The sequence below is a fragment of the Haliotis cracherodii genome, unplaced genomic scaffold (assembly GCF_022045235.1).
Source record: "Haliotis cracherodii isolate W230 unplaced genomic scaffold, xgHalCrac1.p SCAF_11, whole genome shotgun sequence".
NCBI lineage: Eukaryota > Metazoa > Mollusca > Gastropoda > Lepetellida > Haliotidae > Haliotis > Haliotis cracherodii.
Window position 1 is genome coordinate 29,560,570 of NW_027266266.1, and position 20,548 is coordinate 29,581,117.

General features: G+C 38.5%; 1 protein-coding gene across 2 annotated transcripts in view; it reads left to right on the top strand.

The window, feature by feature from the left end:
• The window catches only part of LOC139456409 (ataxin-2-like protein), a 157,084-nt gene that overhangs the window by 86,659 nt on the left and 49,877 nt on the right, over positions 1 to 20,548 (top strand). The window lies entirely within an intron of this gene.

The window sequence follows — 20,548 nt, forward strand, 5'->3', positions numbered from 1 at the left end:
CGAGACTTATCTACAGTGTTGGGGTGCACATCTGGAGGACCAAAAAACCTCACTTGGCACATCAACAACCTTGAGTTGAAGGCACTCATATTGGCGATATCACACTGGCAGGAGCGCCCCGGTACACTCAACTCACCATCTCCACTGACAAGTTCTACCAGTACTTCTTCCTAAGGTGATGCAGAAGATAAGGGCAATCAAGAGCCTTGCTGTGATTTTGATTGCGCCTTAGTGGCCAGAGACAGAGTGGTTCGGAGACCTCAGAAATCTTTTAGGAAGCGATTCAAAAGCACTACTGGGGTGACCCAGCCTACTCATTCATCCTCACAGCAGCTTACCACACCCAGTGCTAAGCAGGTTTCATCTGGTTCATCTCAAGAAAGTTCTAGGCCCAACAATTTATTCAGCAGGGGCAGCAAAGGCCATTGCGATGGCGCAGACCTTCAACTGAAAATATTTATGATGATAAGTGGCAGTGGAACGAAATCTTTTGTAAAGGAAAGGATCAGGACCCCACAACCTCGTCACCATTCATTTCTTGGCTGAATGTCTCCTTTATCTGCAAACACAGTGCCACCTGAAAGACAGCACCATTACTACTTATTTGTTGGATCTTAATTCAGTGTTAGCTGTTCCCGAATCTTCAGGTGCTGATACACTCATTCCTCCTTGAAGATCAGAAAGCCAAGTTTTTCCCTCCTGCATGGGGTTTGAATGTCGTACTTCGGTGTTTGCACCTCACCAAGAAAACAATATTCTTATTGGCACTGGCCACACGCTCTTGATATTACCCTTGTATGCTTAAGCGTGGTACGAGCTGTTCACCTCTGGCTGTGCTGGGATTTCATTGCCAAAAATCAGTTAACAGGACAGCCTGATTGGTCTTTCTCCATCCCATCTTTTTCATCGATTTTTAGGAGCCAAAGACGAGCATGATCTCTTCTCCCTGTTAGCGCATTACAAGTTTACACCTGTAGCTCCAAGACTCTGTGTGGTGCACTTTCTGACAGACCTCAGTGAACAAATTCAGATGCAACACTATATAGTCATGGTTGCGTGCTATCATCCTTCAGGTTTATAGCCAACCTGACAATCCACACAAGAGCCGGGCGATTGCCTCTTTGATGGCTCTACACAGTAATTGCTCTATTAGAGCCATCATGGAAGGATGTTTTAGGAGGTCAGACACTGCCTTTTCAAGCCGATACCTGAAGAACTTGGCCTTGGAAGATGTCGAAGGCATTCATCATTTTGGCCCTCTGGTCGTAGCCCAGCAGGTCCTCAATCCTCGTTGCCATTAAAATTCTTTTCTTGTCCAGAGCCAGCCTTAACCGTCTTGGGCAGTGTTCACACGCATGACGGGGGTTATTCGCCTAACAAGCAGTTGGCTGGGTAGATCAGTTTCTAGACCTTTAAGCACGCTAATTTCTCTTGCTGTTTCTGACCATGACATCCTTGTACTCCTATACCGTCCTTGGAGAAGATTGGTCGAAGAAGATGCAGATCTGCACAAGTGATGCTCTCAACTGCCATGAACTACTGCAGAGTGTTGTCACAGAGGACTACATCTGAAGGTATGCCATCTGCCCTACCGTCCGATACAAATGCATTGACGAGTAATGGAGGATAAGTAAAAAAATTAGTAAAATCTCTATTTTTTCATTTGTATACTTATCCTGCATTACTACATCTTAGGACCCACCCATCGCTGACCTAGCTCCCAATGATTTCTTCAGATGTTAAAGATCTAGACACCTTTGACAAACAATGATATGGTATTTACATGACGTCAACACATCAGTCACGTGACATCAGCTGTTGGTTCCTTTATCACACTTGGTGGAACAACTTTTCTTTTCAGCTCGCCCACGCAGCTTAGTTTTCTGTCAAGTGTAGGCGGTAGACGCATTAAGGAGTAATGCAAGATAAGTAAGAACCACCGACGCTAGCAGAGAGCTCGTTCAGAACATAGGCCGTGCGATTGTTAAGAAAATCACGATTAAAATTAGCGGTAATGAAGTTTTGATTATTGACCACAGCGATGTATATTTCTGTTATATGGAAAACTTACAATACCAAGGTATTTGTAATCAGAACACATTGAGACTGCGTGTAGGTGCTGATAGTGGCGATAATACCGTCGTAGGAGATAAGGCTGTTGCTGATGTATTAGGTAACCGATTCTATATTCCGCTAGACTTTGAATTACTAGATAGTCACATGCCCTTCTATCAAGCATCCCTAGGCGATAGGTTAGAATATGAACTCACTGTTAATGACCACAGCAGAGTAATCAAAGCCGCTGAAGATGGTACGAGCTATTCAATTGAAAATATCTCACTTGAGTATGATATGATAACAGATCCTGAATTAGCCAGACAAATTCGTAACCAGTATACCGGAAGCTATTTTGTACGATATTTTGCTTCGACACCGAAAGATCACCAGGAACATTAGAGATATGATGTGGAATATCAATCTAAACGTTCCCGCTAGATCGTTGAAGGGTATTTTAATGTTGTTCGAGAACCTCCGGGATGCATTTGCAAGAGATACCGAGGCGCTCTACAAAGTTAATAAAATATACCTATCGAGAGATTGAGTAATAAATGATCCCGGGGTGTCACGAAAAATACAAAGAAGAATCAACCCTTTTCATAATAGATGACTGCAGTGCGAGTTTGGAACTTATTAAAAAAAAAGATATGCTTTCATATTTAGCATTCTCCGGTCGGCATACTCAGCATAGCGTTTTGGTACTTACTCAAAAATACAACTCTGTTCTGAAAGATCTGAGAGAGCAGACTCAGTGGGTAGCCTTGTTTCATTGCAAAGACCGAGATTCATTTGAGGAATGTCTACGCGAAAAAGATGTTATTTATACCAAGCCCGAACAAGATCAAGTCAGAAAACTGTTAGCTGAAACAAAGCACTGTAAACTCGTATTAAAAACCGATCAACCAGCAGCTTATGCAATTGCTTAGCAAAAATACAGCAAATTAAGCAAAAATATTGCAAAATTTAGAAAATATAGTAAAATTATAGCAAAAGTAACAAAAATAGGATAAATTAGGGGGTATTATGTAATAATGTGGTTTGAAATCCTCATTCTTTCGCAACAGTTTATTATTTCAGGCTGTATTGGATATGTCATATTTTATTATGTTAAACTTAAATATCTCCTAAGGTATTACATTATGGAATGCGACGAACTTATTGAACAAACCTGATCAACATGCAGGAGAACATACAGATAAATCTTTAGATAAACATAGAGAAAGACTCGCAGCTTTGGTAGCCAGTGGAAAATGTTCCCAATATTTTGGGGAAAATTATACTATCTAATAAATTGATAACATGACCGACGAAGAAATTAAAAAACTGTACGCGCGTTACGAGTCTAGACTGGGAGCTACCATGACTAAAACAGTAGGTTCGGCTATGTTGTAACTATACACTGTCGTAGCTAGTACGTTTCTTCCTATCCCGGAAGAACATCGCATGTATTTGTGTGAATCTCACGAGAAAGACCCATTCATCAAACAGGCTATAAGCGCAGTAAGCTGTGAGTTTTATCATAGATAAGGAATGTTCTTAGCTTCTGTAACCACCAACGGCTTGGTATTGTCAATTTAAACATAAGTGCCCACTTACTAATAATGGACTCAAGTGACACCACAACAGATTGTGGAAACACAATCACAACAAGTGAATGAGGAAATACCAGCGATTGCAAAATCACAAGCCAGAGTGACTAAGAACCCCAGAAAAGTCGCCGCTGGTAAAAAGGGTGTGTTAGCAAGGAAGTCGGCAAAAGCCCACAATTATTCAAATATTGAACATAGTCGTCCGATTAAACTTGGGCTCCCTATGCACTAGGAGTTGTTGCTATAGCGGTGATTTGGTTGAATTTCAAGATGGCCGCTATTTTTACCTGTTTTCAAAATCAAGATCTTATATAGTTCTTCAACATGGTCATGTAATATATCATATGAAAGCCTTTTACATTGTCTTTTCAATGATGTACATTATTCACTGACTCCTGTGGTAAATTGACACCCAACAATAAAAAAAGGAAATATTAAAATCTAATTTCTCTCGCGAATACAACAAATGATATATCCAAAGCTTATTTCTCTAGCAACCCCAACCAACCTCCAAAGTCGTATTTTAGTAAAATGGACATTGTTTCACTCAAAATTGTAGATATACTGCACTTTTGTCTGAACATTTCACTAGTTTATAATTTGAGTGAAGAAACAAACATGAGAATACTTGTAGTATTATGAAGTATTAAAAATAAAATGTGAAATAATGTCATCTCTAGTCACCGTCGGAGTCCGTCTCATCTGGAAAGGTAGGTAAGTTGTTTCTGTTTAGGCATGACATAGCACAACTGCATCCAAGGGAACATCCCATCATGTTCTTGGCGCAACTACACCTGAATGAGGAGCATCTACCTGTTGTGCATTTACAGGTGAGCAATTCTAGACACAGTGCTGACATTCATTCCTGGGTCATTGGGATGGGTTCTATGACATCGTCTGCAGACGTCCACCTATACCCTTCTGGTGGTGGAATGTCAGCCTTTCCTTTGTGTGCAGAACACCACGTGATGCAAATGTGCTGACATCTGAGTAGAGGTTGTATGGTGGGAGTTCCTCTAGGTCTCAAACTCTGTGGAACATGTCAGCTGTAAGTCTATTAACTCTTTCAACACCGTAGGCCTGTTATCCGGCCAAGAAGCATCGAGTCCCCAGACACCGCAGGCCGGTTATCCGGCCAAGCCGTAGTCACATCAAAATAGTATATATTTTTATGGACCTACCTGTAATGTCATTCATTTATTAAATCTGTCACATTTCACAATGTCTGAAATACATATTCCATTTCAATTTAACATTTTTTATCGTTAAATTAAAATATTATTCACTATTTCCCGCGATGTTATTGAAAATAAAATTCTCGGACACACATTTCGACAACGGGTCCACATCGAACACGTCAAAGAGGAAAATAAAGAGGTTTTAAACGAATCTTTAAATATATTATACAAAGTAATAAATAAAATCAACAAAAATATATCTAAAAGTAATCAAACTTACATCTAAGTTATTATTTCCATCTTTTCGTGCGATCGCGTGTAATGTCAGTCAAATGACATCTCGGCTTTCGTAGCCTTGAATTCTCGGCTCGGACACGATGTTTAATGCAAAAATATATGCATGAAAAATCTTTGTCACAGCTCGTAACCTAGTACGATACATTCACAAAGTTCCATATTTTTAATATATATCGTGATTTCCTGCTCAAAACGTTTAGAATAACACGATTTAACAAAATTCTTTCGCAAACTTCTGTAATTTATCGAACACGAGCTTGGTATCACAGCTGTAATTTGATTGGCTGCCTTAGGTCACATGCTCAAAATTGACCAATCACGAAACTTGTAGCAGATTTTAGCAAGAAAGCGTCATTAGAAACCAATTTTAATCCAATGAAATCGCTTGTTATAACTACGGAAAAAAAACAGTCGATGTTACGAGCGTGGAGATGAAGGAATAAGCTTTCCAGAGATGTGTCATATGCCATTCTTCGACGAACGTGTTATTCATACAAAACCTCGAAAACGGGGGTATTTCTTCATTTTACTGAGCGGACAGTCGCTGTTATCGGGAAATGGGTGATGACAGAAACTATTTATAATTCTTTCTAAAACGATTTTTTCAATTACGTAAACAATGAAAATAAAACAGAAATAGGTGAGTGGATATTATGAAATCATATATTTGCCGAAAATCGTCAAGTTTTCGCTTCCTTGGTCCTTAATCTGGATGTTAACAACGTGTTAGGGTACATTTTTTATTTACAATGAATTTAATTAAGTTGTAAATGCATTATTTTAAATAATGTGAAAAATATAACTTTCATATTTATAAACCATAGGATCAGACCTTTCAAATGGTGTATAACATGTAGTAGCAAATATATTTTACAAGCAGGTATTTTCTTTAATAAATGTTGGCTTCATCTATCACACAAGAGTCTCTGGGAACTCGGTGTCCCAGCAGTAAACACTTCTGGTTGACTGGTGTTGAAAGAGTTAATGCTAGTTGCAGTCAATGCTGGATTGTACACTTTGATGACAAGTGAGTCTGTCTCTTTCATGTTGAAGGCACCAGTTTCTTCTGCTGGTTGAAACAAATATGGTTGTGCGATAAATATTTTCCAGGTCCACAACCTGTGACCGCATGGAATGATGGTAGAGCTGCTACAACATCTGAGAGAATGAGAGATTGATGTACATCTTCAACTGATATGCACCCATTCATATCTGAGCAGAAAACCGATGTTTATGATGTTTCAACTGTACTAACACATCATATATCAGTGTCTCGGCTGTGAATGACAATGTGGTCGTATCCATTGCAGTTGGCATCCATGACATTGATCACCATTCGTATCTCTGCCTCTTTATGTGTTGACAGTTGATTTGGCATTGCTTCAGATTGATCTATGGAAGATACTGCTGTATCTGGGCTGCTTAATCCACCTGCAATGATGATGATTTGATGAATTTGATGGAGATGCTGTGTCTGTGTGTGCAATTCTGTGGTCAAGAATTGTATCAAATTTTGCTTGTTTATTTCAATAAAACTGGACAATGAAGTCAGCAGAAGGATGTCTAATTTATCTATTATTCTTCGAATTTTCTTTGATCGATCACCTCTTTTTGTCCGAGTTGCAGATTTTACTGACTTTGCAACATATTGGTCAAATACATCATCGACTTAAGTACAAGTTTCACTGAAGTTCTTCAGCACATCAGCCAAATCTCCAAAGGTCCTAGCTTTGCTTGGTTTGCCTAAAGCCTGTACAAGAGCCATGACAGAAACAACAATGCTTGTTGTGTCATCAGTTGATGGTAGCATGAGAATCTGCAAGCAAATGTGATAATGCAGCTTTGTTGTACAAAGTAGACCATCTGTTGTTGCCACGGAAGGTGGGGTCTGGGAGAGCTCATGTGTTAGAAGATGTGGTACGATTACTTCTCTTCCACTGTGGGTGGCACTCAGCAACCTTCTTAAAAGTTTTCTTTCTTGCTTAAAGGTATTGGTTTGAGTTGACTTCTTTGATACCTGCATGGTGTACAGTGCGGAACATGTACTGTTGGACGTATTTTCTGATATTTTGTCATGAATACTCTTAGCATTATCCTCCAATCGATTGTCAATGAACTCTGACAAAAGCTTGTCACCTCGATTCATACCATGATAATGTAATATCTTCCTTAGATCAATCTGCAGCAATACCAAATCAACTGTCAACACATAAAGAGGCAGATACACGAATTATGATGCATGTCATGGATGCCTCCTGCAATGTATAAGACCACATTGTCATTCACAACCGAGACACTGATGTGTTAGTACCGTTGATACATCATAAACATAGGTTTTCTGCTCAGATATAGATGGGTGCAGGTACCGCAAAGTACCCTCTATTCATACAAGTTGATGATGTACATCAATCTCTCACTCCAGATGTTGTAGCAGCTATACCAGCATTTGTCATCAACATGTACAATCCAGCATTGACTGCAACTAGCTTTCATACACTTACAGCTGACATGTTCCACAGAGTTTGAGACCTAGAGGAACTCCCACCATACAACCTCTACTCAGATGTCAGCACATTTGCATCACGTGGTGTTCTGCACACAAAGGAAAGGCTGACATTCCACCACCAGAAGGGTATAGGTGGACGTCTACAGACGATGTCATAGAACCCATCCCAATGACCCAGGAATGAATGTCAGCACTGTGTCTAGAATTGCTCACCTGTAAATGCACAACAGGTAGATGCTCCTCATTCAGGTGTAGTTGCGCCAAGAACAACATGGAATGTTCCCTTGGATGCAGTTGTGCTATGTCATGCCTAAACAGAAACACACTTACCTACCTTTCCAGAAGAGATGGACTCCGACGGTGACTAGAGGTGACATTATTTCACAGCCCTCGACTCTGGGATGTAATTTTTAATACTTCATAATACTACAAGTATTCTCATGTTTGTTTTGCTCAAATTATAAACTAGTGAAATGCTCAGACAAAAGTGCAGTATATCTACAATTTTGAGTGAAACGATGTCCATTTTATTAGAATACGACTTTGGAGGTTGGTTGGTGTTGCTAGAGAAATAAGCTTTGGATATATCATTTGTTGTATTATGGGGGGATAAGATTACCACAGAAGTCAGTGAAAAAGGTACATCATTGAAAAGACAATGTAAAAAGGCTTTCATATGATGTATTACATGACCATGTTGAAGAATTAAAGTGCAGTATATCGACAATTTTGAGTGAAAATATGTCCATTTTAACTTAAATCTGAATTTGGGTATTGGTTGAAGTCGCGAGAGAAATTAGATTTTAATATTTTCATTTTTCGTTGTTGGGTGTCAATTTACCACAGGAGTCAGTGAATAATGTACATCATTGAAAAGACAATGTAAAAGGCTTTCATATGATATATTACATGACCATGTTGAAGAACTTTGTAAGATCTTGATTTTGAAAACAGGTAAAAATGGCGGCCATCTTGAAATTCAAGATGGCCACCATAAATGCTCACAGAAAAACTTGAAACATCTTTTTTCTTTGTGTGTACAATTTTGGTGTTTTTAAGCATTGTTGCAATTATCCCACTCATCCACTACAGCAACATCATCTACCACCATATCTCAATAAGCAATTTTCGTCAAAATTGTTTTTTGGGGGGTGGGGTAACATTGTATACAATATCTCAACCCTTTTGTAATATATTTTTATTTTGTTTTTTTGTATAGGATAGTACAATGGTTAAGGCAGATTTTAATACCCAGTTATAGTGGTTTTATTGTCACAATTCAATGAAATTAATGTTTTATCTACTCACAAGATTTGAAAATGAAGTAAAAAAACATGATTTTTACCAATGTTTCCACTGAGAATTAGAATAACAGTTAAATGAAACAAAATGTGTGCCAAATTCAGATAACCGAACATATTACCTGTAATCAAAGACATAATTTGGATAGTTTAATGACTTGATAAAAATGTTACAGCCAATTTTGTCAAATTATGCATTTTTCCTTCAATTTATGCAATTTTGAGCCCCTGAAAATTCCTGCACACACTTGCAAGCTTACTACCCAATGATAGTTGTGTACAGATACCTCCTTTATGTAATAGAAAAGGTTTAAGTTATACAGGAAAATGTGGGAACGAAAATCTTGTTTTTCACCCCTGGCCAACTGACTATTAGCAATGGCAACAAAAAATATGCTCATCAAACAAGGGCTTATCCCAGAAGACATAATGAAGTAATTAAACATTTGAATATTTCATATTATTGAACATTTGAATATTGCAACAATTGCGATGATGGTCGGTGGAGCTATTGCTAATGCTCTAGCTTTTTCGGGGAGTATTTATTTATTTTCTTCTCTGAGGGAATGAAACGCTAAAGAAGTTGAAGAGGAGCGTAAACGACATAATAAAGCCTTAGAACAACTCGAGGCAGCCCAGTCACAATGGACCAGGAATAGGATATTAAGATTAGATTTTATTAATGATGAACTGCGTAAACAAGGACATTCAATTCAAATGTTTAAGGATGTTGAATCTGCCATGCACGAATACTTCCTTGTTTATGGAAAGAAACTTGACCCAATACAGAGACCAACAATAAGTCAGTTTTATACACCATCAGAGGAACAAAAAAATAGAGAGACAGCATTTATAATGTTTGGGTTATCAGTCATTGCTATTTTTAGCTACAAAATGACTACGCATAAACCATGATCTATGTCAGGCTGAATCTTATCAGCTGTTCGTAACCCTGACAGCTTATCTATAAATAGCGATGACTGCTAATCTATAAGTAGCGATGACTGGCTGACTGCTTATATTAGTCTGGGCAGGACTCTGCTGATGACATGCATTTAGACAAATGATACTAGAAGTGTATATTTATCATAATGGCGAGAGGCACATCAAGATGTAAATTCATTCGCATGGGCCAATCAAAGATTTGTGGAAAGAGCTGTATGTCGGATTTTTGTGGAATCCATTCCATTGCAATTAGAAAAGGGCATATTAATTATTCGTGTTCTGTATGTGGGATTGGGGTCAAAGGTATGAGGGCCATTCAATATATAACCAGCCTAAGCTATTTATCAGATCTTAACGTTTGCATGCTTGTCACATGCTGTGCACCAATCTATGTCATGGGCATAGACAAAGTTTCACTGAGGAAATTGTATTTGAAGTCACACAAATTTTTGTCAAAGGTTGAATACAGGGCTGTTATTAGGTACCTCTACTTAAAAGGAAAACCGGGAAAGGAGATACATGATGAATTTTCAGATGTTTATGGTGACAGTGCATCTTCGTATGCACAGGTCGAATTCTGGGTTGCAGTATTTAAGAGGGGTCGGGTGAACCTGGAAGATGAGCCACGCCCTGGCAGGCCTGTAGAGGTGACCAATGACCAAACCAGTGAAGCTGTGAGACAACTGGTTGTCAAAGACAGGCGAATGAAGGTGTCAGAAATGGCCAAGGCCTTGGACATTTCAGAGGGAAGTGTCCATACCATTTTGCATGATCGTCTGGGTATGAGGAAGCTGTCTGCCCGATGGGTCCCGAAATGTCTGAGTGATGATCAGAAGGCTGTACGTGCGTCAATGTGCAATGCAGTCGGGATGCAGACAACTTTATGGAGAGAATTGTTACTGGTGATGAAACCTGGGTACACCACTATGACCCAGAAACCAAAGAACAGAGTAAGCAGTGGACTGGCTTTGCTTCACCCCGTCCCAAAAAGTTTAAGACTCAACCATCGGCTGGCAAAGTCATGGCAACCATCTTTTGGGATACCAAAGGGGTCTTGCTCATTGACTACTTGCCATGTGGCCAGACTATTACTGGAGAGTACTACTCCGATCTCCTGGACCGTTTGCGGACTGCTATTGTTGCCAAACGTCGTGCAAAGATCACAAAATGTGTGCTGCTCCAACATGAAATTGCCAGAGTGCACACCTGTCGACTTGCGGTTGCCGCAGTGAAGCGGAACGGGTTCAAAGTATTGCCTCATCCACCTTACTCACCAGACCTGGCACCAAGCGACTACTTTCTCTTCCCAAACTTGAAGAAAGAACTGCGTGGACATCATTTCCGGTCCGATGATGAACTCACGACAGCAGTGGAGGGGTGGTTAAACAAACAACCCCATGGTTTCTATCACAACGGGCTTTTAGCTCTCACACATCGCTGGACAAAGTGCATAGACCTCAATGGTGATTATGTGGAAAAAAGAAGAAGTGAGGAGCAGTAGCAAATAGGTTAGGCTGGTTATATATTGAATGGCCTCGTAGTTACTGTTTATGTAAGAATCACGGTGCTGACAAGAAACGGTTTCAAATTATTTATGAGAGGAAAAAGGCTTACTGAAATGAGATAAATTGATTGGGTAGAATTCAAACCAATTAGACATTAGTTCACATGTATTTATATATCACAATGACTCATGTTGTCAGAAAGCTGAAAGCTTTGGCAAAGCAACATGGTCCACGTGGATATTCTCGAATGAGAAAAGCTGAATTGATTGATTTACTAGGTTTGGAATACAACAAACCCTGACTATTAGAGAACTCAAAGATCAAGCGAAAAACAGTGGTCTGAAGAGGTTATTTTCGAATGAGAAAAGCTTGATTTATCACTTTACTAGATAATAATCAATCAGATGATGTTGATAAAAATAATCAACCGGTTGATGAGATCAAATTTGTACCCACAGCCGGCGTTGGTAAATATCTAAGAGGTTGGAAGATTGATATTAATTCCAACATGGATGTTATGATGTTAAGCCCATCGTATCAAGCAAAATAAACGAGGAGTTAGATGATTTAAATAGTATAAAATACCAGCTGACGATTAAAATGTCATTGAGTAAAAGTAACGCAGACGATAGCACTGAATATACCAAAGTTATAAGAAGTTATAACTGAATCTAATACTATAAGCACATCATTAGATACATCAATTCAGAGGATACAAGAAACTTTAGAACGCTGGACCAATAGAGGTTCGGGTTGGGGTGTTGATAAAATCGATAGTTTATATTTAGATATAGCAAATTATATGCCCTTCAAAGGTGGATCTTATATAGATTTACCCTCATATTATAAAAAGAAAAAAGCCTTAATTAATGTAAATAAAAAATCCAATGACTGTTTAAGAATGATGATAAGATCTGCATTGTTCCCTGTAGACAAACATCAGGATAGACCTTCTAGCTATCCCCAAAACGATGGACTCAACGTTGATGGCATAGACTAATCTATACCAATCTCACAAATTGATAAGGCGGAAAAGCAAAATAATTTAGCTATAAATGTTTTCGGACATTCTTCTAAAGGAATTGTTGTACACAGGATAAGCTCCGCTCCGGAACATATTCCCAGAATCAATACATTTCTGATCGAAAAAGATGGAAAATATCATTATACGTGGATAAAGAGTTTAAAGGGGCACTGATCTAAAGCAATTCCCCGGGACTGGTTGTTGCCTTTGTTATTGTATTTTCCTGTGAATACCCGGATGATATAGCAGACACCTAGACTAGTCTGTGACCTGTGCTGCGCAATTCGTAAGCGCATTTGTCACTTTTATTGATAGTATAAGAGCGTATGGTCACATTGGTCAACATAATGAAATACTGTTTGTGAAATAATAAGGAAATGTTGGTATCTTTGTGGGCTAGCATCGGTGATGGTGACATAGTTTGAGAAGTCACTTGCTTGGTAATTGTGCGATTTTCCTTTACACTATTTTGACTTGAAACACAAAGTATATATTTCTCCTGAGCATTGCTTATTTTTTCCCCTTTTTTTTAAGTTTTACAGACAAAATGTGCAAAATTTTCACTTAAGAAATTTATTAAACGCCTGAATATTCAGTTATTTTACAAATTGACTGAAAAGTATGTCCATCTGTATTATTATGACAACGAATTCCAAACATTTTTATGTTTATTATCATCACCAAGAGACTGAACATGTTACGATGACAAATTCATTTCTATATTGTTTGGCTTCTAATCCTACATAATAATCTACTGTGATGTTTCTATGCCCTTTTGATCGTCTTTATCAATTTTAGTCAATCTGTTAAAAAAAATGGACAGATTTTTAAGTCAAAATGACTAAAATATTTACACATTTTATAAACTGCCTGAGAGAATCACATTTTACAAATTGACTAATATATACACGCTCTCAAAGGAAAAGTAAACAATTTCCCAACCAAGACGTAGAGGATCAAGAATGAATCTGTCCAATGCTACAGCAAATGAAGGAAGACAAAATGCAAATATCATAATTACAACCTACCAAATTTATGTGTATAATTTTAGGCAGCTTCCTTGTTCAAGGAATGTATCCGTTATTATCCACACAAAGGAACAATATCCCACACATCTACAGCTGTACAAAGAAACTTATTCTATGTCACGTGTCTCTGTAACAATCAAATATTTTAAAATATATATATCGTTTTGGGATATTATAACCCGTGTTCGTTTCTCAACTGATCCCTTAGATTGTTTGAGGTGTTTCACAAGTTGTGAAGTCTCAAAGGTCGGCTGAGAAAGCCCACGTGGCAACTATTTTCATAACATCCACGGTTCCTTAAAAAGATAACAATGAGCAATCAATCAACGTATTATTATCGGTCAACCCTTTGAACAAAGTATGTTGTTTTTACATCGGCCCCTCATGAGTGTATTCCCTTTGTTTTAGTACACCTACACATGTAAACACTTTTGACATATCCACTGTGCAAGATAACAGTGATTAATCAATCAATGTATTTTCTGTTAATCCTTTGATGAATAGGAACGATCTGTTGATTTACAAAAATGTAAATCAACTGATCACTCATCTCTTGCTGGGCTGCCACGTGCATATTACATAACACACATTTCACTTCACTTCAAACCTGGATTTAGATTGAATAATTACCCCAGACACAATAAATGCCAAATGGGAACCTTTGTCATGTATTCTGAGTTGTGCTACCACTAATTAAACATGTGATAAATTCATTAACTGAAGTAGTATAGGTAATAGGGGTTCTGCCGCAACTCCACTGGAACCGGATTTATATACCTATACCACCACTACAGAGGGAATTTTTTATGCAAAAATGACTATGCGATTCAACGATAGTCATAAGATAAGTTAAATTGGCCCCAGCTCACCAATACCTGGGGCCAATCAATGTTGTCATTAGTTCAGATGAGCCTAAATGGTAATGAAAATATTCTTTATTATTTTTATCAATAAAGCGATATTCAACATTTTTATTAAGTTCTTCGTTCATTTTACTAGACCAGAGTATATAACTACACTCTTCTTGGAAATTGATAAGAAACAATTGATAACTGTATTTGGTTGGTTTGACATCACTGATATAATAAAAACCTTGCGGTAATTCTCTCCATTTAATAGCTTTTTCGATTGTTGGGTTGTAATTCTCCATTATTATATATTTATGTAAGCATTTGTCTAAATGTGATCTAATGATAGTAAGCAATCTATTTTTAATCTCCAACCAGTTCTTTGGTTTTGGCACGGAATAATTGACGCGCTTGTTGCCTCCCCTGTTCTATGAAGTTTTTTTTCTTGTCTTCGCTAATACCACTGGTCTTACGATATTTTGATCGAATCTCATGCTTCATTACGTTGTATTTGGTGAGTTCCGACAGCACTAAATGAAACTCATCCTCGGATATCTTACAATCGGCAGCCATTGCTGTCGAAATTTGATCCTCAATGCTGTTGAACTTTGCTTCGGCGAGTATCCGATTCTTATCGTGTTTTAATGCTTTATTTTGCAACCTACGAGAAATGAATTTTATCGCTATTCCTGCCAGTCCCGAGACTCCAGCGGCTATTTCCATGCCGAGCACGATAATCGCGGCGATTATAGTTGATAATAAACTAACACCTGCTACACCGAGTCCAATGCCAGCTGCTACAAGCGCGGTGTCAACTCCGTCCAGAGCATTCACGGCTCTGCGATACTTTTTATACAATCCAAGTCTCAACTTCCTCTCCTTCTCTATTCGATGTTTTATGTCCTTATTTGATGTAATCGAAATCCATCAACAGTAGCCATCTTTTCAAATGCCTCATCGAGTGCTGGATATAAACCCATAGTGTATATTACGATCATATAATAGTCTTTAATTGGTCTTGCTTAAATGTTTTGAGAGTATACATCAACCTTATCAAATGAATACTATACGGCAAGAATATCTTAGTAAGAGAAATGCTGTCACTTTAAATAATTTGGACCCCCTCGAGGGTTGCAACGGGTGATGCTCCGATATGAATAATACTGCAACGTTGACGCTCGTGTTTCTTTTGCCATTTAATCGATAGACCTGGTAATATTTCAAAGGCATCTTCAGGTGCATCTGCGAACAAAACTTCAATAATAAGCGTAGAAATATTAGGTATTGCACTCAAGTTAACTTTAATATCATTGAATTCCGTAACCAAATTGAAACTAACATTTTTTACGCCCGGACGACTATATAACATATGACCTGGGTTTTCTGGCAGGGGGGTGACTAACACACTTTTTCGTTTTATTGGGATATAAGCCGCTAGTACGATGCCACTATTTATTATCTTAGTTAAATTATGCGCCTTGCCCATCATCACATAAGGTGGGGTAATGAGATATTCAGTAGCCACTCGATGTTTGCTTCGACCATAGTCCAATTATTATCGCCGTAAAGAATAATATTGTACAAAGTATTTTTATGGAGTCTACTAACGTCGACATCGCTTAAATCTTCTAGATTACCCGTGAATGTAACTTCTTTCCGCTTGTATACAGTATCGTGTAAGTGTAAAGCCATCGGTATCGTGTAAGTGTAAAGCCATCGGTACCGGGTTTACCGAATCCTTCTGTGTCTCCGAGATTGGAAAGCAAATTGTATAACATTGTCTGAGCGTTCCAGGACCTGATGAATCAACCATTATTTATAATATGGAGTGTTACACTTAAGTATCCTTTATGTACAGGTTGGTGTTTTACATCTAATACAGAAATTTTGAGGTCTGAAATAATACCACGCTTTAATTTTTTATATTGTAATGATGAGAAAGATTCCGTTCTACCGCTATTGTATTTTTCATTTTTCACTGTAATAGATCTGAGTAGAGTTGAAGGACTTTCTAGTTGAATATTATCCGTCGTGCTGATTTGATCAAGATGGATGCACAACTCTTTATAGGGAACTAAATCGGGTAATTTAACCCCTTGTGCTGATGTCTTGAGTACTGTTATATCTCCATCTGCATATCCAAGTGTAATTGCTAAGTTCCTGTAAAGCTTTACATCCTTTTCTCCAGCGTTTAAAATCAGCATCCCATTCGACTCATTTTGTGTGAGACTAATTACATTAGGCTTAAAAAATTCATCATTGAGTGAGCATATGCTGTAATACCCATCAGGTATAATGTATTGTTTACTATTTATTACTGTCTCATTATTATATCTTGCAGCACTTATATTGGTCCACCTCGGGTAATACGTTACATTGCATAGAGCTACTTCGAGCTGACCAGCCGAGTTATCTATAGTATGAAGCAGTTGAACAGACTGACCATTTGTTATTCCCGGGAGTGTAACATACATATTAAATATACAATGATACTATATCATAACTTAAATATGAAATTGAGATACATTACTAATCTGTCCATTATAGTAACTGCCTCTGGTGCTGAATTTTTGTTAAATTCCCTGATATCTTTGAAAAGTACAGGGTCACGGCAACTAGTGATAAAATGGTGCATGATTGGTTTCACAATCCGATGCAATTTTGGCAGAATCAGTTAAACTTGGCCATATGGTGTGCCACAACGGGATGTGGCGTATCTTTTTATTCCCCAGGATTTGAACTAAATAAGTCTGTTATATCATTTCACGTGTACTATCAGATTAGACGTATACTTAAAGAAATTAATGCCCCATTACTGCAGGATCAGGCATGGAATTCCACAAATAATCCGTACAATAGGTTCGCGTATGAGCGTATTTGTCAGGAATTTAATATTTCTACGAGTAAAGATTGGCGTATTAAAAAAGCAAACCATGGTCGAGGTGTTTCGTACAGCGGACAAAGAACGGTTAAAGAATCCATTCAATCCATTTAAGTTGTTACAGAAAAACAATCTTTTTGTAAAAATGCATAATCTTTATCATGGCTGGGAACTTTTGAGTAACGATTGGAGAGGTTCTCTTATGAGTTTGGCTTATATTGTTACAAAATTTATACAACTGAACGATACCGCAAACGCTTGGAATGAATATCTTAATGATAAAACGGAAAATAATTTTACTAACTCAGGAGTTGTAAGAGTTAATGAATCGATAAGAAGTCTCGGTGCACAATCGCAAACACAAACGTCCATTATCGGTTCTGGGACAGCGCTCGATGCGCAAAAACAGTTTGTCGCAAACGTGGAGGACGCCATTAATTCACCAGTTGACATACCATCGTCTATAAAGCGTTATCAAGATGTATTACAGTACGCTCAATCAAAAGTAGACTACGTTTATGCGCCGGGACTATACATGTCTCCGAGTAATATGGAACTTAAGATCGGTCAAGTGATAGGCTATAATAATAAAATTGTTATCGCTACCGATCAACAAAAACCAGGTATAAATTCAGATATTAACGTCGAATTAATAACGCAAACAATCACAGGCGAAACGGGAATAGTCAAGCCACAGACACCACATGTTTCACAAACATCTACTGACGCACAACCACAAGTATCACCGCATATTGTGGCTAAAAATCAACAACATATCGATGAAAAAACAGCGCTTGTATTAGGTGGAGTCACAGCTGGTTTACTCATGATTTGGTTAAATAGTCTTTAGCGGATACGTACAACAGCCCTGCAATTGCTACGATCAGTGCCCACAAGTTTTGACTAAGCCAAGTGGTGGTCTTAGCTAATAAATTCAAGAGCCAGGAAACAATACTCCCTATTATACTGGGAAGTGCGGCCGCGGCTTTCTCAGCGACCTCTCCCAGTGCTGAACCTAATGCTTTTTTATCCACTCTTTTATACCATCCGACAAAGGCGTTGTACTACCACCTGTACCACCTGTACCGCCACCGGTTAACGCGAGAGTCAAAGTCGATAAAATAAATCCCAGCGCGGTTAAAATACTGGCAATTGTTATTCCCTGTTCTCTGAACAATGTTCTAATTTTATCGGCCAGTGTAGTGTCATCGTTGAGGACTTGATCGATGGTTTCTTGAATTCTACTGATTTGCGAACGAGGTGCCTTTCTATTACTCGAAGCTGCTTCGAGATGGGCCGATCTTTCGTCTTCTAAGTTACGCAATCTTTCTGCAACGCGACGTCTACTGAACTCATCACCCACCTGTTCAAGTTTTTTTTTCTCATAAACTATATGCTTGTCGATTTCGGATATCTTGGCTATATTATTGATGAGTGCTCCCCGCATTGTTTGCATTTCCTTGTCAAGACCTCGTAATTCCCTAATACTGAACTCCATGATAGTGATACCTGTAACTGGGGATCATCAATGGTTGTCAAGGTTTCTTCGAGTCCGTCCGAGGCCACCTTCGAGGAAGCTTCCAAATTATCTATGTTAACAAGATTATCACTCGTAGTTCGAAGAGCCTTAGTAGTCTTCGCGGGAAGTTTTTCTCGTCGTGATTAGCCCACAAAACCTAATTCATCACGAACAATGCCGATGCCGTGTTTAGTGTAAATCGTAGACAAAGCTAGGGGCTTACGAGTACGATAATGCATAAGGTCAATATCCGGAGCACCACGCAGTCACAATACCCCATTACTATCTACTGTAAACTTTGAATACTCACGACCAATAGGACTTATATCTTTAAAGGAATTGAAATAATCATCAACGGCATCCTTGATGGTTGATTGTAAAAGTTCATCCCTAAGATTCGTTCCAACAAAGCTGGTTTCATCAGTACCCTCTTCGATTGTATTCGGGTTATCGAAATAATCTAGATCAAAATCAGTCATTTTTATATTAAACATATGGTTATATAATTTCAATATAACAATGTCTTCGCAATACGGACGCAAGTTAAACCCACAACGTAGACTTCGAGATCCATTAGGAGTCAAAGCAATTCGTCAGTCTGTAACTATAACTAATAACCCTAGTACCATCGATCAGAATCAAACGCTTCTGGTTCGCTTTCCTAATTTAGGCGCACATGATGTGTTAGTTCCGGGAACTGTCCGACTAGCATTTACGATTATTTTGACTTCTACCGACGTTAACATGGAGCCCGTTCAGAACATAGGTCATGCTATCGTTAAGAAAATTAGCGGTAATTAGGTTTTGAGTATCGACGATAGCAATGTATACTATTGTTACATGGATCTCTGGAGAACGGATAAAGAGCGGGAAAACTTACAATACCAAGGTTTTTGTAATCGGAACACATTGAGACTGCGTGTAGATGCTTCTAGTGATAGTACCGTCGTAAAAGATCAGGCTGTTGTCGACGCATTAGGTAACCGATTCTATATTCCCCTAGACTTTGAATTACTAGATTCTCACATGCCTTTTTATCAAGCATCCCTAGGCGATAGGTTAGAATACGAACCCACTTTTAATGACTACGGCAGAGTAATCAAAACTGGTGGTGAAGATGCTAGCTATTTCACTGACAATATCTCGCTGGAGTACGATATAACCGATCCTGAATTAGCCAGTCAAATTCATAACCAGTATACAGGAAGTTTAGCCATTTTGTACGATCGCGTGCTGCGACACCGAAAGATCACAAAAAAAGATACGATGTGGAATATCAATCTAAACGTCCCCACGAGGTCGTTGAAGGGTATTTTAATGTTGTTCGAGGACCCCTCCAATGCGTTTAAAAGAAATACCGAGAAGTTCTACAATCCCAAGATTACAAAAGTAGAATTGACTATAGAGGGCGTTCCTAATCAACTATATAGCCAAGGAATGCTAGCGTATCACCAGTGGGATGAGATTAAAAAACTTCCTTCTATAAAACAAAGCCCAGAAGTTATCGCGGTTGTGAAAGATCTGTCTCTCGGGAGTGTATCGATGGGTGAATACCTCACCACGAAGTACGCCCTATGGCTCGACATGCGAACAACGGACGATGACCAACTACATGGCAGTGGGAGCAGAATAGAAAATGCTAGCGAGGGTGTCACTATACAGATAACGAAGCTCCAGGAAACGGCTGGTAAATTAAACATATATTTGTACGTGATTATGGATGCGCAACTTAATATACAGAATGGACGATTCGTGCAAGCAATCTATTAATAATCTGTTACCTTAAGAACCACACTGCGCTATCATCTGCGGGCAAACGGGTTGTGGAAAAACAGCTTTTATTCTAGATATTTTACAAAGTCATTATAG